This window comes from Leptonychotes weddellii, chromosome 6 (assembly GCF_054177405.1).
Source record: "Leptonychotes weddellii isolate Sample4059 chromosome 6, ASM5417740v2, whole genome shotgun sequence".
Classification (NCBI taxonomy): Eukaryota; Metazoa; Chordata; class Mammalia; order Carnivora; family Phocidae; genus Leptonychotes; species Leptonychotes weddellii.
The window spans coordinates 34,282,537-34,304,869 of NC_138374.1; the positions used below are offsets into that span (position 1 = coordinate 34,282,537).

The following is a 22,333-nucleotide window of genomic DNA, read 5'->3' on the forward strand; positions in this document are numbered from 1 at the left end:
TCTGTCTCAAATAAATAAACAAAATCTTTAAAAAATAAATAAATAAATAAATAAATAAAGGTCTTAGATTCATAATTTTTTTTATTTTGATTTTTTTCATCCTAATCTTTTTTTTATTTTTATTTTTTATTTTTTATTTTTTTAAAGATTTTATTTATTTATTTGACAGAAAGACACAAGCAGGGGGAGGGGAGAGGAAGAAGCAGGCTTCCCGCGGAGCAGGGAGCCCGATGCGGGGGCTCGATCCCAAGACCCTGAGATCATGACCTGAGCCAAAGGCAGACGCTTAACAACTGAGCCACCCAGGCGCCCCATCCTAATTTTTTTTTTAAAAAAAGATTTTATTTATTTATTTGAGAGAGAGAGAGCGCACATGAGCAGGGGGAGGAGCAGAGGCAGAGAGAGAGGGAGAGAATCTTCACACTGAGTGCAGAGCCTGATGCAGGGCTCCATCCCACAACCCTGACATCATGACCCGAATAGAAACCAAGAGTCCGACGCTCAGCCAACTGAGCCAACCAGGAGCTCCTTTTCATCCTAATCTTTTTTTTTTTTTTTTAAGTTTTATTTTTAAGTAATCTGTACACCCAACGTGGGGCTCACACTCACAAACTCAAGATCAAGAATCACGTGCTTTTCCAACTGAGCCAGCCAGGTGCCCCTCTAATCTGTTTTTCTTTATTTATAATCCTTAAGGTAAGTTAAGATTTTACAACATTCAATTTGTAAATTGAAACATAATACTGGTCTTTGTGATTATATGAAATTGTGAAGCCTCAATTTAAAGCTTTCTTTTTACTGTTAGTTCATTTTATTTTATTTATTTTAAAGGTTTTATTTATTTTTGAGAGATTGAGCACAAGCAGGGTGGGGAAGGCAGAGGGAGAGGGAGAAGCAGGCTCCCTACTGAGTAGAGAGCCCCATGTGGGGCTCAATCCCAGAACCCTAGGATCATGACCTGAGCCCAAGGCAGACGCTTAACCCACTAAGCCACCTAGGCACCCCCTGTTAGTTCATTTTAGGTGTGTTTTGCTAAAGTAAAACATTTAACTAAAATTTCTATTACCAAGTTAAAATAAATTCTTTTTCACAGAAAGATTCATAGGACTCAGGATATAATTGTACTTGTGGCTAAGATTTATTACATTATGAGGATGCAAAGCAGAATCAGTAGAGGGAAAAAGGTTCATGGGGTGATATCTAGAAGAAACCAGACCTGAGCTTCCCAGAGTCATCTTAGTGAAGTCACACAGGATGCACTGAATTCCCCCAGCAACACGTTGCAACAACTTTTGTGACTCGGGAGTCAGTCATGGAGACACATCGTGCCCGTTTTATTTGTGGCAGTCACTGAAATTCCAGATGTTCAGAAGGAAAGCCGGTGCTCAGCATACATGTTGTTTGTCAGTTTAGGTGCAGTGAGCCACTCTTATCATTTAGGGCAAGTTTTATATGCGTGTAGGCAACTGTTTACCAGGCAAGTTCTCAGATGCCAGCCAAGGACCAGCCTTGCAAGCAGGCCTTGATGAGGTTAGCAGGTTCAGGCCCGCTGTGTTAATTCTTTTTGGCATGAAATATAAATGGTATAAACAAACCAATTAAACAACCAAAATTGTCAGAATGGATTAAAAAAAGACTCAGTGTCTATAAGAAAGTCTGTATAGGTGGGTTTTGTTTTGTTTTTAAGATTTTATTCATTTATGGGGTGCCTGGGTAGCTCAGTCATTAAGCGTCTGCTTTCGGCTCAGGTCATGATCCCAGATCCTGCTCAGCGGGAAGCCTGTTTCTCCCTCTCTCTCTGCCCCCTGCTTGTGTTTCTGCTCTCGCTGTGTCTCGCTCTGCCAAATAAATAAAATCTATAAAAAAAAAGATTTTATTCATTTATTTTAGAGAGAGAGAACAGGTCGGGGAGGGGGGCAGAGGAAGAGGGAGAAGCAGACTCCTCGATGAGCAGGGAGCCTGATGAGGATCTCAATCCCAGGACCCTGGGATCATGACCTGAGCCGAAGGCAGATGCTTGAGAGACCACCCAAGTGCCCCATAGTCTGTACAGATAGTTTTAAATTTAAAGGGATAGAAAAGATGTAACATAGAATAGTAAATAAAAATCTGAAGTAACCATCTTAGTATCAGACAAAGTAGACGTCTGAACAATGAAAATTGCCAGAGATAAAGAGAAATAGTATATAATGGAAAATAGAACTGAATAGCCAAAGCTATTTTAAGTAAGCTTTACGCCCCCTGTGGGGCTGGAACTGATGACCCTGAGATCGAGTATCATACACTACCAACTGAGCCAGCCAGGCGCGGCACCTGCCAAAACTGTTTTGAAAAAGAATAAAGTTTGGGGCGTCTGGGTGGCTCAGTTGGTTAAGCGTCTGCCTTTGGCTCAGGTCATGATCCCAGGGTCCTGGGATCGAGTCCTGCATCAGGCTCCCTGCTCAGCGCAGAGCCTGCTTCTCCCTCTCCCTCTGCCTGCCTCTCTGCCTACTTGTGCGCTCTATCTCTCTGTCAAATAAGTAAATAAAATCTTAAAAAAAAAACCAAAGTTTGAGGAATTATAGTACCCAGTTTTAAGATTTACTATAAAGTGGGCGCCTGGGTGGCTCAGTTGGTTAAGCGACTGCCTTCGGCTCAGGTCATGATCCTGGAGTCCCTGGATCAAGTCCCCCATCGGGCTCCCTGCTTGGCAGGGAGCCTGCTTCTGCCTCTGACCCTCCCCCCTCTCATGTGCTCTCTCTCTCTCTCATTCTCTCTGTCTCAAATAAATAAATAAATAAAATCTTTAAAAAAAAAAAGATTTACTATAAAGCTATAAGAATTAAGATAGTATGGTATTGGTGAAGGGATTGATAGATTAGTGGAACAGAAGTGTCCAGAAATTGACACAAATATGGCCAATTGATTTTTGATAAAGTTGAAGAAATTCAATGGCAAAATGATAGTCGGGGCACCTGTGGCTCAGTCCTTAAGCATCTGCCTTCGGCTCAGGTCATGATCCCAGGGTCCTGGGATCGAGCCCCGCATCGGGCTCCACGCCCAGCGGGAAGCCTGCTTCTCCCTCTCGCACTCCCCCTGCTTGTGTTCCGTCTCTCACTGTCTCTATCTCCGTCAAATAAATAAATAAAATCTTGAAAAAAAAAATGATAGTCTTTAACAATTTAGTGCTAGAATGATTGGATATCCATTTGCAGATGAAATGAACCCTAATTGAAACCTCACACTTTATATGTTAATTCAGAATTGATCACAGATCCAAATAGAAAACTATAAAATGATTTGTTGATTAAACCCCTTAGTGATCAGGTTACAGTAACAGCAATTGAAATATATTCTAAGAATGCCTCCCTTATGGTCTGTGTAACAGTAATATCACCACCATTGTTTTATAAATGAGGAAACAGGCAAATAGAAGATTAGTAACTTAAAGGCACATATCTTGTAGGTGGGTTTTGCAGTAATGGTTTATGAGGGATTTGTGTGACAAAAGAAGATGGTGAAGCAAGGGGTGGGAAGCAAATGTTTTAGAAGACTTTCTCAGGACAGTCTCTTGATATTGGAAACTTGCTTTTCCTGATGATTCTGTTAATAAATCAGCTCATCTGTGTGGTATTGCCTGTTCTATTCCTTGGCATCACTGCTTCAAAGGAAACACCCATCATCCATGGACTGGAAAGGTGAAGTGGTTTACCACCCCCCCGCCATAGCCTGTGTCCGTTGTCCTGACATTGGACCCCGCTAGACTGTCCAGTGCTGAGATGCCCCACCCTGCCCTTACCTTACCACATTTAACAAGTTCTATTTTGAATCTCTCCACACCATTTTGAGTTTGTCCTTATAAATGTCACACTTCTCTCAGCAAAGTTATACCTTGATCCTTATATATTTATTGCAATATGAATAGAATTTAATCATATTTCATCAGATTACTATTGGCAAACAGGAAAGCTTTCAGATAATTTATTTAAATAGCTCAAATATCTTGCTAGTATTTCAGTAGTTTTTTCTTCATTTGGTCTTCAATTTGTTTTTGTTTTTTTTTTTTTTTTAGATTTTATTTATTTATTCATTAGAGACAGAGAGAGAGAGGCAGAGGGAGAAGCAGCCTCCCAAGGAGCAGGGAGCCCGACGCGGGACTCGATCCCAGGACCCTGAGATCATGACCTGAGCCGAAGGCAGACGCTCAACCATCTGAGCCACCCAGGCGCCCCTTCAATTTGTTTTTAAAACTCAATTCTTTTTAATAGATAATCTACTTTTATTTCTTGAATTATTGCATTGATAAAAATTTGGGGACCATATTTTTTTTTTAAGATTTTATTTATTTATTTGACAGAGACACAGGGAGAGAGGGAACACAAGCAGGGGGAGCGGGAGAGGGAGAAGCAGGCACCCCACAGAGCAGGGAGCCCGATACGGGGCTCGATCCCAGGATCCTGGGATCATGACTCGAGCCGAAGGCAGACGCCTAACAACTAAGCCACCCAGGCGCCCCTGGGGACCATATTAATAATAGTGATACTAAGTACCCTTGTTTGGTTACCAGATTTAATTTGATGGAGTTCTTTTGGTGTTATATCATTAGGTAAAATGTTGCATCGGGCTATCAAAAACCTTTAGTTCTGTTACAGAAGTATATCATCTCCCTTCTCCTTTTCTAAAATCATGTTCAGAGTCTCATGACATTTTATATATATTCCAGTCACAAGAACCCTGTTTGGTTATTAATAAAATCCAGGGAGGTGCTTTACCAGCTCAGTCACTCCTCTGAGACTTTCTGCCTCTTGCCATGATTGTCATCTGGGGCAGTGATACAGACTTTTTTCCCCCCTAAGGTTGTACGAATTGCCACAAATGTGGTGGCTTAAAACAAATTCTCTCACAGATCTAGAGGCCAGAAGTCTGACATCAAGGTGTTGGTAAAATTGGCTCCTTCTGGAATTTCTGAGAGGGACTCCATTCCAGTCCCCTCTCCAAGCTTTTGGTGGCGGCCAGCAATCCGTGGTGTGCCTTGGTTTGTGACTGCCCTACGATCTCAGCCACCATCTTCACGTGGCTTTTTCTTCTGTGTATCTCTGTACAGCTCCTTTTCTGTGTCTTATAAGGACACCCATCATTGGATTTAGGGCCCATCCTAATCCAGGATGATCTCATCTTGAGATCCTTTAATTATATCTGCCAAAACCTTATTCCAAATAAGGTCACCTTCACAGGTTCCAGGGATTAGGACTTGGACATATCCTCTTGGGAGGCCACTATTAAACTCACTACAGTACTAACCTGTTTACTAAATGTAACAACTTGCCCGAGCCCCTGTTTTAGTCAGGAATGATGCCAGGCACTGGAAATATGAAGATGACTAAGATGATATCTTTTTTAACATCACAGAGTCTGATTTCAAAAAACGATATAAAAACCCTCACACCCATACGAGATATAAGTATAGTGCAGAGATAAATACAAATCTTGTGGAAACACAAATTAGGATACTCACAAAGGAATTCCTTAAAAAGAATGTTTGCCTAAAACTGCCCTGTATGAGGGGCGCCTGGGTGGCTCAGTCGTTAAGCATCTGCTTTCGGCTCAGGTCATGATCCCCCTGGGATCGAGCCCTGCATCGGGCTCCCTGCTCAGTGGGGAGCCTGCTTCTCCCTCTCCCACTCCCCCTGCTTGTGCTCTCTCTCATTCTGTCAAATAAATAAAATAATTTTTAAAAAATAGTAAATTTTATGAAATCTAAGTATAGATCAAATATTTTTAATGAAAATTTAGCATCTGAATTGAGATGCTCTTCAGTGAGAAATACACAGCAGATATTGAAGATTTAGTAAAAAAAAAAAAAGCTTCATTGTATTGTCTCCATTTCCTCATCTATGATACTTGATTGACAACACCTTCACTGTAATGATGTACCAGCAATCTATTTGGAAGAGCATTGTCAATTTCAAATTTTACATCCTTTTATTACTGGAGAGTTTACAGTGCCTCCTAATTAATGGTAGGGTGGAAGAGGAGTGGAGTATTAGAAAAGTATTCCCAGGGGCGCCTGGGTGGCTCAGTCGTTGAGCGTCTGCCTTCGGCTCAGGTCATGGTCCCAGGGTCCTGGGATCGAGCCCCGCATCGGGCTCCCTGCTCGGCGGGAAGCCTGCTTCTCCCTCTCCCACTCCCCCTGCTTGTGTTCTCTCTCTCTGTCAAATAAATAAATAAAATCTTAAAAAAAAAAAAAGTATTCCTGCATCACAAAGTAAAAACTGTACTGGTTCTTGGAGGAGCAGGACAGCAGTGTGCTAAGAATAAGGGACTTATAAAATCCAAAAGTGTGTGATGAAAGTGTGTGAAATAAATATTAGAGTTATTAAATTCTTTGCAATAAAAAATGTAAAGTACCTTGATAATTTTTATATTGATTACATGTTGAAATAATATTTTGAATATTTAAAAAATAAAATGTTATTAAAGTTAATTTCACCTGTTTCTTGTTCCCTTTATTATGTGACCACTATAAAATTTAAAAGTACATCTATGGTTCTCATTTCTTTTTTTTTTTAAATTGAAAAACATTTTTAAATTTTAGATAAAAAGAGAGTACGTGACCAGCAGGGAGGAGCAGAGGGCAAGGGAGAAGAAGGGGGAAAGAATCTCAAGCAGACAATGAGCTAAGGGCAGACTCCAATACCAGGGTCCATCCCACAATCCTGTGATTGTGACCTGACCCTGAGATCATGACCTGAGCCCAAACCAAGAGTCAGATATGAAACGAAGAGTCAGATGCTTAACCAACTGAGCTACCCAGGCACCCCATCTTATTATATTTCTATTGGACAGCACTGCCAGATCTAAAATGGTGAAAGGGAATGAGATTAGGGAAGAAAGAATATTTCACAGAAGAGAAAGAGGTATTCTTGGTCATGATAATTAGTTAATGAATGTATGGATTTAGTTTTATCCCAATGTATTATTCTTGCTAGACCCCCCTCCCTCACCTTTTAAAAAAATAAACAGGATGGGACGCCTGGGTGGCACAGTCAGTTGGGCGTCTGCCTTCGGCTCAGGTCATGATCCCAGGGTCCTGGGATCGAGTCCCACATGGGGCTCCCTGCTCTGCGGGGAGCCTGCTTCTCCCTCTGCCTCTGCCTCTCTCTCTGTCTCTCATGAATAAATAAATAAAATCTTAAAAATAAATAAATAAATAAATAAACAGGAATGTGAAAGGGTAAGAAGGAAGAGTATTTGCCCAAGATCTCAGTGTTAATCTCCACCTTTGGGCATGGGGAGCAGTCAGAGCAATAGTAGTCCACCTTTGTCTTGAGAGGAATTTACTGAATCTGGGCCACATTCTTAATGCATTCTGAGTGAAGTATCTGAAAAAAAAAGAAATCTTGATAATATCTCTGGAAATTTTGAAGTCAGAGATCTCTGTCAAATAAAAAAAAAATCTTTAAACATTTTATTCTCTTAATTTTTTTGCCTTTTTAAAAGAGGATTTTATTTCGGGGCGCCTGGGTGGCTCAGTTGGTTAAGCGACTGCCTTCGGCTCAGGTCATGATCCTGGAGTCCTGGGATCGAGTCCCGCATCAGGCTCCCTGCTCAGCAGGGAGTCTGCTTCTCCCTCTGACCCTCCCCCTGTCTCATGTGCTCTCTCTCTCAAATAAATAAATAAAATCTTAAAAAAAAAAAAAAGAGGATTTTATTTTATTATTTTTTAAGTAGGCTCCACACCCGATGTGGGGCTTGAACTCAGGACCCTGAGATCAGGAGTCACACACTCTACCAACTGAGCCAGCCAGGTACCCCATAACTTTTATTTTTAGTGGTGGTAAAATACACATAACAAAATTTACCATCTTAACCATTTTTTAAAAATATTTTTATTTTTATTATTTTTTAAAGATTTTATATATTCATTTGAGAGAGAGACAGAGACAGCACAAGCAGGGAGAGAGAGACAGAGGGAGAGGGAGAAGCAGACTCCCTGCTAAGCCAGGAGCCTGACATGGGGCTCCATCCCAGGACTTGGAGATCATGACCCGAGTAGAAGGCAGACGCCCAACCATCTGAGCCACCCAAGTGCCCCCCAAAATATTTTATTTTTAGAGGGTACGAACGGGGGGAGGGGCAGAGGGAGAGAGAGAATCTCAAGTTGACTTCCCACTGCCTTGAGACGGCCCTATTTCACAACCCTGAGGATCAGGACCTGAGCTGAAATCGAGTGACTGAGCCCCCCGGGAGCCCCTGAACCATTTTTTAAACTACAAAGAGCAGAACCAGAATACAAGAGAAGAGTTGAAAAATGAAAGAAAAAATGCAGAACATCTAGAAGAGAAATATGCATGGGTGTGAAGAACTTCACACACACACACACAAACACAGCCTTGATTGCATTCTATAGAGGACATTATCACACTGTCCTCTTCCTTCTGGGGGATTTGTCACCCTCAGTGATCCTGCCCCCATAGTCACATTTTTGTATAGTCCCCTCCCACATTGTGTGAGGGTTGCCTTTGCAATCAATAGGATGCAGCAGAAGTGGTTTGTCACTTCTGAGGCAAGGTTCTAAAGGACACTGACTTCTGCCTATCTCTCTCTCTCTCTCTCTCTCTCTCTCTCTCTCGGATTGGTTGCCCTGAGGGAAGCCACTTGCCATGTTGAGATGCTCTCCTGGCCAGGAAATGAGGCACCTGCCAATAGTCGTGTGGTGCGCCATCCTGGAATCAGATCCTGGAGCCCTGGCCGAGCCTTCAGGTGACTGCAGCCTGGCTGAGAGTTGCAATGCCACCTCAAGAGAAAACCTGAGCCAGAACTGCACAGATGAGCTGCTCTGACTCTCAGAAATGGTGTGAGATAATAAACATTTGTTGTTTTAAGCCACCAGATTATGGGCTATTTGTTATGTAACAACTAATAAACTGCCTGCGAATTTGTGAGTCTAGCAATTTCCTAAGAACTATATTGGAAAGGACACTGGTCCCACTATTATAATATATGCACAGGCGGTTTGTTGGACACCCCCTGAAATTCTGGACATCAACATATTGAGTAGATAGAAGACCAACAGAGTGACTTAGAAAAAAACAAAACAAAACAAAAACAGCATCACTTCCTTGGGACTTCATTCCTTTTGTCACTTCTCTCATTTATGTCAATTGAGTTCCCCTTCAGCAGGTTCCTCTGGCTGTAAACCTAGAGCCTCTTAAATTGGTGGGAGTGTTGACACTCCTCTCACCAGCTGTTTCTTCTGGAACTCTGTGTTCAACTTGAGTTTCACTTCCAGCGTTGTAACTTTTGCTTTCTTTGCTGCAATTTCATCTTTATTGGCCAATTCCCCCTTAATTATTTTTTTTTAAATGCCACTTGAATGTGTATAGTAGTCTGACTCCATATTTGACCTTTGATTGATGACAGCTTTCAAGCTCCACCCCTCTTTTCCTCTCCCTCTGCCCTGTGTCACATCAAGCTGATGTGAAAGCCCAGGCACTCCCCTCTTTGACTCTGGAGGAAAGTTCCAAGTCACACAAGCCCCAGCTCCAGCCCCACCCCTTAGTCACAATAAAACCTTTAAGGCAGTCCTTCCCAGCTCTCTCAAGCCATTTTTGGACTTGAGTGGTAACTATCCCTGTTCACTCCAGAAAGCCTCATTTTTTTGGTAAAGATTTTATTTATTTGACAGAGAGAGAGAGAGCACAAGCAGGGGCAGCAGCAGAGGGAGAGGGAGAAGCAGGCTCTCTGCCGAGCAGGGAGCCCGATGTGGGGCTCGATCCCAGGACCCTGGGATCATGACCTGAGCCCAAGGCAGATGTTTAACTGACTGAGCCACCCAGGGGCCCTCCAGAAAGCTTCATTATATGAGTAATAAACCTTTTCATACCCTCTTTGGGCATGTGGAGTGCCATCAGTTTTGATATCCAAACTGAATTTGTGATGGCTCGGAGTCCATCTCATTTCTTCAGGGTATCAAAGATAAACACAGCTGGTGGACATTAGTTAAGGCAGTAAAAATAGATTCTATCTAGTAACTACTGACAGTAGGGGAAAGAGCTGAGAATTCTAATTTTGCGGAGGTGATAGGATATTTTAAAAGGAGAATGTGGTGGGGAACAAGCAGAGACTCACGTAAAGTCAGAAATGAAATATTAAAAAGTATAAATGTGGGGCGCCTAGGTGGCTCAGCTAGTTAAGCATCCAACTCTTGATTTGGGCTCAGGTCATGATCTCAGGGTCCTGAGATGGAGCCCTGCCTGAGGCTCCACGTTGTGCATAGAGCCTGCTTAAGATTCTCTCTCCCTCTGCCCCTCCCACTCAAGAGCGTGCTCTCTCTAAAAAAATTAAAAGTATAAATGCAATTAGGTCAGCTGCATCCGTAATTATCGGAATTAGAATTCTGTCCTCCCTCAGAGACTGAGAGACAGAGGCCCTATCCTTCCTGAGGAATACATTTCATTTCAAGGAAACAGCTTTCAGGTCCTTGACAAAGATACTTCTGAGTTCTAGGAGATATAGATACATCTGAAAGGGACAGAGGAAGAATTCATAATTAGTGAATGCTCTAAGGGAAGTCAGCGGCCTGTCCTCACTGTTGGCTGGCACAAACAGTAAATTCTGGCAGAGTTGAGTTTTTTGGGCTGACATTTTAATGGTCTGTGTGTGGCTGACAGGCAAGATGTGGGGAGGTGGGCATGGGAGCGGCTACCAACAGCCTCATGTTGGTAGATGCCATGCTAGAGTTTATTTGTCTCTCAGCAGAGGTCTGGACAGAATCCCTATGTGCTCAGAGTTCTGCAGTTCTCAGTAACTAAAACAGCTTACCAATGGGAGACAGAGCCCACACAACTACAACTGTTGCTGTCTGTGTGTGAATTGAGTAACGGATTTGCAGTGACTGATTACCAACAGACTTTGAAAGAAGAGATGTGACTTGTCACTGATCATGATGTGCAGCCATTATTAGTGTTATGATTTGTAGGACCGAAGAGCTAGCAGCTGAGTTTGTACTTTATGCGATTACTGACAGTTAATATGAAGTGGTAACTGAAGTTTGAATTATGTTGTTGGGGTACTGGTATTATTTAAACCATGCATCCGTGCAGAGGACTGCCTGTTGAATATAGTGCTGTCACTTTTTTTTTTTTAAGATTTTATTTATTTGACAGAGAGATAGCGAGAGAAGGAACACAGCAAGCAGGGGGAATGGGAGAGGGAGAAGCAGGCTTCCCGCTGAGCAGGGAGCCCGATGTGGGGCTCGATCCAAGCACCGCAGGGCCATGACCTGAGCCGAAGGCAGATGCTTAACGACTGAGCCACCCAGGCGCCCCAGTGCTGTCACATTTTACGGGAATTTAAATTGTGCAAATTTAAAATAATGTGAATAAATATTTGAAAGTTGTATGTTATATACAAAGTTTGAAATCGTGCAATTCTCTTAATACTTTAAAAAATTATTGGGAATCATAGGATTTTAAAACTCAAACAACAAACTGAGGTCAGTATTTGTTATTACTATACATAATCCCTTTCACCTTAACCACACAAAATTTAACTCTATCATGTATCAGTCTCCTGTAAGTGCTGTTTATGTGCTTTGAAACATTCATTTTGTGAATGATCTGCAGACTTGTGCTGCTATTTTAATATTCAGTGTTGCTAAAATAAAAATCTTTTTTTTAAACCAACTAACCCAAATATTTACTTAGGAGTGGTATTCATGCTTGTGCTCTAAAACATGCCTGAAAATTGGTAACTTTGGAATAGAATTTTTGTTTTTATTTATTTTTTAAAACACAGAGTTTAAAAAAATAAACACTGAGGTTTTTTTTTTTAAATATTTTATTTATTTATTTGTCAGAGAAAGAGCGTGAGCTAGCACAAGCAGGGGAAGCAGCAGGCAGAGAAGCTGGCTCTCCACTGAGCAAGGAGACGGATGTGGGACTTGATCCCAGGATGCTAGGATCATGACCTGAGCCAAAGGCAGATGCTTAACAGACTGAGCCACCTAGGCGTCCCAGAATTTTTATTTTTAATACAATTTGAATTTGATGCACTATGCAGTTGAATTGGTAGTTTAATTCTGTTAAATACTCAGAAAATATGAAGCAGAATTAAAACAAAATTTCTCTATCCTATTGGTAGATTTATGCTCTTTGAGAATGCATTTACTGCATTTATTCCAATGGGAAAATTAGTACTCGATTATCTAGAGAGTAAATCTTGCCTTGTCTTCACTTACACATTCCTCACATCACTACTATGTACTATAAATATGTGGGTTTCATTGTTTTGGGGTTTGTTGAATCCTGGTTTTTAAAAAACAGCTTCAACTTCAAAAAACTTAACAAAATCTTTATAATAGACATTTTGGAACAATTGGGGAAATTTGAATATGGAGTTGATATTAGAGGGTTTTTATGGAATTACTGTTAAATTTTATAGGTGTGATAATGTTATTGTGATCATGTAGGAGTATGTCCTTAATCTTAGAAGATATATGATGACATATTCAGTGCTGAAGTGTCACCATAAATGACTATACATTTAGATAGATAAAACAAACATGTTAAAATATAACAGCTGTCGACTCTAGGTGAGGTGTTTATGTCTGCTCATTGAATTCTTTAAAATTTTCTATTTGAAATTATTAGTAAGAGCCAGGATATATATTGACCAAGAAAATGTTTATATTCTTCACTGAAAACATGCTATAATAGTTATGCCCTTAAAATGCTATTTTTGTAACATGTCAGAAGATTGTGCACAGTCATCTAAGGGAGATCGGGCTGTGCGCGATAGTCGTTTTCTTTTAGTTTTTGTCTATTTTTATTCATCTACAACTTTTATGTATTGCATGTAGTTTTGAGAAGCTGGCACCATCATGTTTTATCATCATTACTACTACTGCCAACACCACCACCTCGGTGGTGGGAGAAGCTCTGTCACGGGCTTGCTTTCTTTTTCAAGGCTCGCACTGCGCGTACTCTCGAGTCTTCAGTCCGCGACAGTCTGCGACGGCTGAAAGTAGGCCTCACTCCCCCTGGCGGTTCTCTCCGACGCAGCTCCGGCGCCCCCGTCCTCTCCGGAGCCGGGCTCCTGCCGCGGGGCCTGACGGGAAACGCCCCTCCTGGTCTGCGGCAAGAGTCGCGCGGGAGCCGGGGTGGGCGTTTCGGCGCATGCGCTGCCCGAGCTGGGCCTTGTGCCTGGGCGAGGCGGGGACTGGAGCGCGGTTGGGGCGCGGCGGGTGTTGAGAAAGAGCTGCGCCGGCGGTGGGGGCGGGGTTCGGGCGCGGACTTGGGCTTCAGGTCCCAGCCCGCAAGAGCTGCCCCCGCGGGCGGATCGCGGCGCGACTTTTGTTCGGATACCTGCGCCTGGGGGTTCTCAGGCTGCGGTAGTGTAGGCGGCTCCTGTTCGGAGGCCGCCGCGCGCTCAGTGATTAATGCAGGGAGTCCTCACCGTTCTGCTCTAATAGATTAGGAAACGGAGACTCAAGACAGGCCCGCGAGCGCCTCGGCCCGCGCAGCCCGCGGGAGACGGCGCTAGGAGGCACATCCACAGCTGTCTCCTCTCTAAAAAACGATTCTACTTAAACCCGGCGACCTAGCCCACCCAGCACTGAGCCAGGGGGCATCGCCGTCAAGTATAATGTGGAATCCGGCTTGTCGTGGGGCACTTGTATTTCCGGGATTCTTGGTGTCTTCAGCCTTCTTGGGTCACACTTCATAATGGTTAGTTACGCGTCTAGTCTGAACTGTCCAGCCTGTGTGTCCTCAGTGGTCCTGGTTTGGGTTTTTTGAGGGACCAGCCCAAGATTCCGGGGCGCAGGAAGTTCCAAGATTTGAGACCCTTATAGTTGGTTACAAGTAAAATGATTTTGGCCCTGACGTTCATGTCCCGGTTCCTAGGAACAAAGCAGCTCTCCTAAGGTAGAGGAATCCCACCTGGAAGATAGCCAGTCTGAACGGCGACCTCCCACCAGGGCTGCAGAGCAGAGGAGGACTAGGCCGAGAAAGAGCAGACGCTAGATTTGGAAGGCTGGTAGCAATATGTGATCCTTGTGTTCTGCAAGCCACCCGTCAAACTGTTGACAACCTGAGTCTGAGCCAAGTTTCAGGAGAGGTGAGCTGGGGCTAAGGCCAAAGGGCAAGCCTGCCAAGGACAAGTCACTTCATTTGAGAGTTTGAGAGAGCGTGGTCTGGGGGAAAGAAATACCATCTACCACCAAGAAAATTCTGTATCAGACCTCCCTAACAGCCATTCTTTCAAATGCTCCCCCGAGGGGCTCTCATTACCATACGCAGCATTGAGAGATGTGGTTGCTTCCTCCATTCTGACTTCACAGACTCAGAAAATAGTGTAGGAAAAGAACGTCCTGGATTACCTGTTTCTGCTTACAATGAAAGATGAAAAACACTGAGCTAGAGAGGGTAAATGTCCAGGTCATCCTGTTCATTTGTGGCCTAAGCAATAGTCGGATTTTCAGGTACAGTTAAGTCAAAACGGGTTTTTGTCAAAAGACTGAGAAACTACTGCCAAGGTAGTTACAGACCACAGGATGTTCTCCTACAGGAGGATGTTTTATCCAGCTAGTGAGTGGAGTTTTATAGATGGGAGAATCCAGGAGGTGCAAGGCAGGTCAGATCTCTTGTGATTATTCTTTCTTTCTTCTCCCCTAGCTCCACCTTTGTAGTTCCCTACATGTTTCCTAGTTCCACAGAAAATGAATAGATCTCAGGTGAGTTGTTTATTGTTCTTCTCCCTATTTTGTTTACCGTGACTGTCTGAGCCTTTTAAGGGTCAGTAGGTTAGAATGGAAATATAGAAATAGATGAAAATCAGCTTCAGGGACAATATCCAGGACTGCATCAATATCAGGAGTAGCATGCAGAAATAGGCAGGTTTTATGATATTGCAGCCAAATTTGTCTGATTTTTCTTTTGTATGTTTTATTTTTATTTTTTCCCCCAAGATTTTATTTATTTACTTTAGAAAGAGAGGATGCATGTGAGTGGGGGGAGAAGAGAGGGAGGAAGAGGGACGGGAAAAGAATCTCAGGCAGACTCCACGTGAAGCCCGACTCTGGGCTGCATCCCACCCCTGAGGTCACGACTCCAGCAGAAACAAGAGTCAGATGCTCAACCTACTGAGCCACCCAGGCACCACTTTATTCTTATTTTTATTTTTTTTAAAGTAGGCTCCACACCCACATGGGGCTTGAACTCACAACTCTGAGATCAAGAGTCGCATGCTCCATTGACTTAGGCAACAAGGTGCCCTTAAATTTGTCTGATTTTTCTGATGGTTATAGCAAAAATGCAGACATTCTTTGTTGCATGATTTGAATTGGTCCTTAAATTGTCATGCTAATTCCTCATAAGACACAAGAGTTCTAAAAAATGTTCCTGCCCTGATTTTCCTGTAGGTAACAGTAAATAATCTTTCAGGGACTATGGGCGATCAATACAGCCTGCTGCCTGTAATTGCTCCTCAAGGGAAGCAGGACACTTTGTGCTGAAGGAGAATTCAGTCAATCCTGGTTTCTACAGGCCCAAGCGCCGTAGTCCCATAGACCTCTTTCTGATGATCCCACTTGATCCAGGCATATAGCCAGGGATGTCTCCAAGAAAGAATGGATTATACCACCTTCAGATAATCTCCTTTAATATTATGAATAGATTGTGCAGCAGATGGATTAAAGTTGTATTTTCTGGCAAATGTTTCCCCATTTCCCTTTCATATTTCAAACCAAATCACTTGTTGGATCTGTCTGGTAAGGGGCAATGGAGATCTTATTATGGCAAATATCATGGATCCTTTAGTACTTAAGTTGCCTTAATTGAGGTAATACTCAGTGAATTGAGCATTCTGTCCAGTTTTGGTGCTCATGTCCAGTCTCTCCTAGAAAGTCTTCTTGGTTGGTTTCTGGTCTATTCCTCCTTCTGTGATTACTTCTTTTCTGTCTTTTCCATAGTGTCTTCTTCCTCTTCTTGCCTCTTGTTATTGTTTCTCCCACAGTGTCCATTACTGATCTCCCATTGTGCTCACTCTCTTGGTCTTGCTGGCTAATCTCTTCTCTCTGGGGATGTGGCGTTTGCTGGGATGCTTGAATCTGGCTCTCGAGTCCCGATCTCTCCCCTACCCTGGACCCTAATGGCCAACTTGCTGGACATCTCTGTATAGCTTATCTAAAGGCCCTTCAAACTCTACAGATCCAAAAGGAAAGTTGTTATTAACAGCCAGCCCCCCTGCCACCCTTCTTTATTTCCAACCAAATGTTATCACCAGCCAAACCATTGTCCAGGTAAAAAACACAACATTTTTTCTCTCTTTTTTTTAAGATTTTATTTATTTATTTGACAGAGAGAGACAGCGAGAGAGGGGACACAAGCAGGGGGAGTGAGAGAGGGAGAAGCAGGCTTCCCGCTGAGCAGGGAGCCCTATGTGGGGCTCAATCCCAGGACCCTGGGATCATCACCTGAGCTGAAGGCAGACGCTTAACGACTGAGCCACCCAGGCGCCCCCTCTTCCTTTTTTAATGAAATTGAAATAAAGTGCACAAATCCTAAGGGTACAACTTGATGAATTTTTCATATGCTCTGCATCTGGCTAGCTATCACCCAGATCAAGGTAAGAGTTATTTTCTGCAATGTGAAGGCTTCCCTTGTGTTCTTTCCAAGACAATACTTGCCCACTCTCACTTAATGGTAACCATTATTTTGACTTCTATTATCATATATTAGTTTTGTCTAATTCTAAACTTCATATAAATAGAATCATGCAATATATATTCTTTTGTGTCTTTTTTTTTTTTAAGATTTTACTTATTTATTTGACTGAGAGAGTGAGCACAAGCAGGGGGAGCATCAGGCAGAGGGAGAAGCAGGTTCCCCACTGAGCAGGGAGCCCAGGACCCTGGGATCATGACCTCAGCCGAATGCAGATGCTTAACCCTTAACCGACTGAGCCACCCAGACGCCCCTGGTCTGACTTCTTTTATTCAGTGTTATGTCTGTGAGATCATCCATGGGTAGCACTAGTTTGTTTTTTTTCCCCTTGTGTGGCTATACCACAGTTTATCCATTCTCCTCTGGATGGATATTTGGGCTTTTTCTAATTCTGGCTTTTGTACATGTCTTTTGGTATACATATGCTCTTGATTTTGAAGGATCTCAACCTAGAAGTGGAATCGAGGGGTCATAGAACATATATATGTTTGGCTTTTACAGATTCTGCCAGATGGTTTGACAAAGTAGTTGCACTACTTGACACTCCCACCAGCCATACACCAGTCCTGTTGCACCCTAGCCTTGACACTTGACACTTGACAGCATTTGGTATTGTTTGTGAGGTGGTTTTCTTTTTTCTTATGAATTTGGTGGGTGAGTGTAGTGGTATCTCATTGTGATTTTATTTTGCACTTCTCTGAAGAGCGATGATGTTGAGCATCTTTTCATGTTAACTGACCATTTTGATATCTTTTTTTAAATTATTTTTTCTTTCTTTCTTTCTTTGTCAGAGAAAGAGAGAGACAGCAGGCAGAGGGAGAAGCGATGTGGGGCTCGATCTCAGACCCTGGGACCATGACCTGAGCCAAAGGCAGACGCTTAACCGACTGAGCCACCCAGGTGTCCCTTGATATCTTATTTTTTTGAAATGTGTTTCAGTCTTGTCCATTAAAAATTTTGACAGTTTGTCTTTGCTGTATTAACTTATAGGAGTTCCTCGTATGTTCTAGATATGAGTCCTTTGTCAGATATGGGTCCTGCAAATATCTTCTTTGAGACTTGTTCTGAATTTAATTAAGTCCAATTTATCAATCTTTTCTTTAATGGTTAGTGCTCTGTGTGTCCTATTTAAAAAAAAAAATCTTTGCCTATCCAGAAGTCATAAGGGAATTCTCCTATGTTTTCTTTTAAAAGCTCAAATTGTTTTACTTTCACATATTTAAGTGTATGATCATTTTGAATTATTATATACATATACATATATCTTTCTCTTTCTTTTTCTTTTTTTTTTTTGGCATGAGCTATTGCTAACCAGTTCCTGCAGTACAATTTATTGAAGACCTTCCTTTCCCAACAGAATGTTGTCAAAAATCATGTGACCACATATATGAGCATTTATTTTTGGATTTTTTTTTTAAAGATTTTATTTATTTGAGACAGAGAGAGAGTGCATGTGAGAGAGAATGAACATGGGGAGAGGCAGAGGGAGAGGGAGAAGTAGACTCCCTGCTGAGTAGGGAGCCTGATGTGGGGCTCAATCCGAGGACCCTGAAATCATGACCTGAGCCAAAGGCAGACGCTTAACCGACTGAGCCACCCAGGTGCCCTGGATTTTTTTTTAAGATTTATTTATTTATTTTAGAGAGACAGAGAGGGAGAGAGAGAGTGGGGGGAGGGGCAAACGGAGAGAGAATCCTGAAGCAGACCCCTTGCTGAGCGCAAAGGCCCATGCAGGGCTCAGTCCCATGTTCCGTGACCCTGAAATCATGAACTGAGTTGGTCATAACTGACTGATCCAGCCAGGCGCCCCTCTTTTTGGATTTTTATTTCCATTGCAGTTGTCTCTTTGTCTAGCTCATGCCAGTAGTACCCTGCCCTTACTATTGTAGCTTTATAAAAAATTCATATCTGTGGGTATAAGTTCTCTACTTTCATTCTTCAAGATTTGCCTTGGCTACTTTAAGTCCTTTATATTTCCATATCAATTTTATAATAATCTGGTCAATCCCCCCCACCCCCAATCTGCTGGAATTTGGTATTGCATTGAATCTAGAGATTGATTTGGCACACTGGTCATATTAATATAGACTTGAATTTTCAATTCACGAACATGGCATTTCTCTTCATTTACTTAGTTTTTTTTTTTTTTCTCAGCAATGTTTGATAAATACCATGTATGCATCTTATACTTTTTTTGTTAGATTTATCCTTAGGTAGTTGACAATTTTTCTCTTTATTTGTGTATTGCTAATATATAGAAATATAGTCAATTTTTGTATATTGAACTTGTTTTCAGTGACCCTGCCATTTATTAACTCTCATATTTGATCTGTAGATTATTTTGGATTTCCTACCTACACAACTATGTTGTATGACTTTTTCATTCATTTTTAAACTTTATTTTCTCTCTTTATTGTTGTGGCTAGGAGCTATAATGTACTATGGAATAAAAATAGTACATCCTGTTGTCTTCCCAGTCTCAAGGGAAAGTTTTCAATATTTTATCATTTTGTTTGATGTTTGCTGTAAGTTTTTTGGTAGATATTCTTTGGAAAGTTTCATTCTGTTCCTAATTTGCTGAGAGTTTTTATCATCCAATGGGTGTTGATTACTGAGATGATTATATTAAGGTTTTCTTCTTTATTCATTTAATGGGTTGATTATTATTAACATATTGATTGAGGTAGTTTTTTTGGATTGAGGTAATTCTATTAATGTTTAGATTTTCAAATGTTAAACCAGCCTTTTTTTTTTTTTTTTTTACGATTTTATTTATTTATTTGTCAGAGAGAGACACAGCGAGAGAGGGAACACAAGCAGGGGGAGTGGGAGAGGGAGAAGCAGGCTTCCTGCTGAGCAGGGAGCCCAATGCCGGCTTGATCCCAGGACTCTGGGATCATGACCTGAGCAGAAGGCAGACGCTTAACGACTGAGCCACCCACGTGCCCCTAAACCAGCCTATTTTTAGGGGGGAAAAATCCCACTTGATCTTGACATTGTCACCTTTTAAATTGCTTACAATTTTTGTCTTTGTCTTTGTTCATGAGAGAGACTGTTATTTTCCTTTCTTATAATGTCTTTGTTAGGTTTTATATCAATTTTATACTGGCCTCAAAAAACTTGAGTATTTTTTCATTGTCTGTTCTCTGGAAGTGTTTGCATAAGGCTGGTTTTATTTATTTCCTAATTATAAAATTAAGTGAATTTATCTAGGGTCTGGATTTTCTTTATGGAGTTTTAAATTATAGATTTAATTTCTTTATATTCGGAAAATTGTCCTTTAGAACATGATGAAAGTTGCTGTTGTTTCTTCCCGGTTTGTCATTTGTCATCCCCAGGTAGGGAGTAGGTGCTTTTTGTTCCAGGGCAAAGCATGGCTCACACACACCAGTTAAGATAACAAGAGTCACACAAAGGGTTTCTTACAGTTGGCTTTGCTTTCTGGCTTTATTTCCCCCAGAGCTGATCTTCTAGGAACCAGTCAACAATGGTGTTAATTTAGCATCCTGATATGAACTGAAAGCCTTAATCTTATCCCTGTCCCTTAATATTTTTAGTCAAGGTCAGCAATGACCTCTATTGCTGAATCCAATGGTGAAAGTCTCAGTCTTCTTACTTGGTCTTTTATTTTTTTATTTTTATTTTTTAATGCTTAACCGACTGTGCCACGCAGGTGCCCCCTTACTTGCTCCTCAGCCACATTTGACACCACTGGTTTCTTTTTCCTTCTTCTTCTTTTTAAGATTTTATTTATTTATCTGACAGAGAGAGAGAGAGAGAAAGAGCGCACAAGCAGGGAGGAGGAGCAGAGGGAGAGGGAGAGGTATGTGGGGCTTGATCCCAGGCCCCTGGGATCATGACCTGAGCCTAAGGCAGATGCTTAACCGAGTGAGCCACCCAGGTGCCGCTGCTTTTTTCTTCTGATTCACTTTATTCACTTGGCTTTCACACTCCATTAATGTTCCTTCGCTCTCCTGTTTGCTGGTTTCTCCTTTTCCTCCTATCTCTAAATGTTGGTGTGCTCCAGGGCGTGGTCCTTGGTCCTCGTCCTTCCTTTATCAGAGGGCCCTCCCTTGATGATCTCGTCTGTTCTTATCTGCTGATAATCTGTGGCTCGCACATCTCTTCCTGCACTTGAGATGCGTTATCTAATTGTCCAATCTGTATCTCCACTTGAATGTTTAGTAGACTCAAGTTCAGCCTGACTAAAACTTACCTCCTGGGCTTCCCCTCCCAAACCTGCTTCCTCTGGTGCCTTCTCCTTGATTAATAGCAGACCCTTTGGAATCATCCTTGACATGTTTTTTTTTTTTTTTAAAGATTTTATTTATTTATTTGAGAGAGAGATAGACAGAAGAGCACAGCAGAGGGAATGGCAGAGGGAGAGGGAGAAGCAGGCTCTGCACTGAGCAGGGAGCCCGATGCGGGACTTGATCCCAGAATCCTGGGATCATGACCTGAATCAAAGGCAGACACTTAACCATCTGAGCCACCCAGGCACCCCTGACATGTTTTTTCTTGTGCTCCATATCTTATTTGTCAGCAAAATCACGGGGCCCTGTATCTAAAACATATCTAGAGTCTGACCTCTTCTGATCTTCTCTGCTGCAATTACCCTCACCAGGCCAGAATAATTGGTCTGGTCTTGTCTGGATTACAGAAATAGTCACAGAGCAGGTCTTGCTGCTTCTCAATCCTGGCCCCTCAACACAGCATCCAGAGTGCTCCTTGTAGAATGTGAGTCAGTTATTTTATGTCACTCCTCTGTTCAACATCTACATTTTTCTCTGAGTAAAAGCCAAGTTCTTACACTGGGTTATGTGGCCCATTTTTGATCTGATCTCACCTCCTTAGCCGCTTGATCCCTCTGCTCCAGCCCTACTTGCTTTCTTGCTGTTCTAGAAACATACATGCACAGTGCCACCTTCATCCTTGTACCAAATGTACCTTGTGCCTGGAGTGTGCTTTCTCCAGGGAGCCTGGTGGTACACTCCCTTTCCTCCTCAGGACCTTGCTCGAATGTCATTGCTCAGTGAGGTCCACGTGAACTCCCAGCTTAAAATTGCCACACTAACCTCGTGTTCCCCTTGCCGTAAGTTTGGTCTACTTTGTATTTTTAACATAGCACTTTTCGGGGCACCTGGGTGGCTCAGATGGTTAAGCGTCTGCCTTCGGCTCAGGTCACGATCACAGGGTCCTGGGATCGAGTCCCACATCGGGCTCCTGGTTCAGCGAGGAGCCTTGCTTGTCCCTCTGCCTCTCTCCCTGCTCATGCTTTCTCTCTCTCTCTCTCTCTCTCTCTGTATCTCTGTGTCTCAAATGAATAAATAAAATCTTTTAAAAAAACAAAACATAGCACTTTTCATCTAACATACTCTACAGTGTCTTTATTACTATATTGTTTATCTTCTGTTTTCCCTAGGCTAGAGGAGGTGAACTTTGTTTTTCACTCTTGTATCCCAAGTGCCCAGGACAGTGGAACATAATAAGTATTGAAAAATCATTAAATGCAAAAAAATCATTCAGTGAATGAGTGAGTGAATTTTTATGTGTTGGTTTGTTTTTAGATGTCTCGTTTGTAAGCTCCGTGTAGTTTAGTCTTTTTAATCCAATTTAATACAGACTTA

The 22,333-nt window shown here is 42.2% G+C and overlaps 1 protein-coding gene, 1 long non-coding RNA gene and 1 other non-coding gene across 3 annotated transcripts in view; 2 read left to right on the forward strand and 1 right to left on the reverse strand.

Moving 5' to 3' along the window:
- LOC145722177 (uncharacterized) overlaps positions 1-22,333 on the forward strand; it is a 423,749-nt gene that overhangs the window by 5,980 nt on the left and 395,436 nt on the right. Inside the window, exon 2 of the long non-coding RNA XR_014146268.1 lies at positions 8,634-9,206. This is a non-coding gene — a long non-coding RNA (uncharacterized LOC145722177). The remainder of the gene's footprint in view (positions 1-8,633; positions 9,207-22,333) is intronic.
- On the reverse strand, positions 7,717-7,789 carry TRNAR-CCU (transfer RNA arginine (anticodon CCU)). The gene has a single exon. It is a non-coding gene; the product is annotated as a tRNA-Arg (tRNA).
- The window catches only part of ZNF485 (zinc finger protein 485), a 98,118-nt gene continuing 88,495 nt past the window's right edge, over positions 12,711-22,333 (forward strand). Inside the window, exons 1-3 of the mRNA XM_081823896.1 lie at positions 12,711-13,709; positions 14,658-14,716; positions 17,498-17,606. The gene's annotated coding sequence lies outside the window, so the exon portion shown is untranslated. The remainder of the gene's footprint in view (positions 13,710-14,657; positions 14,717-17,497; positions 17,607-22,333) is intronic.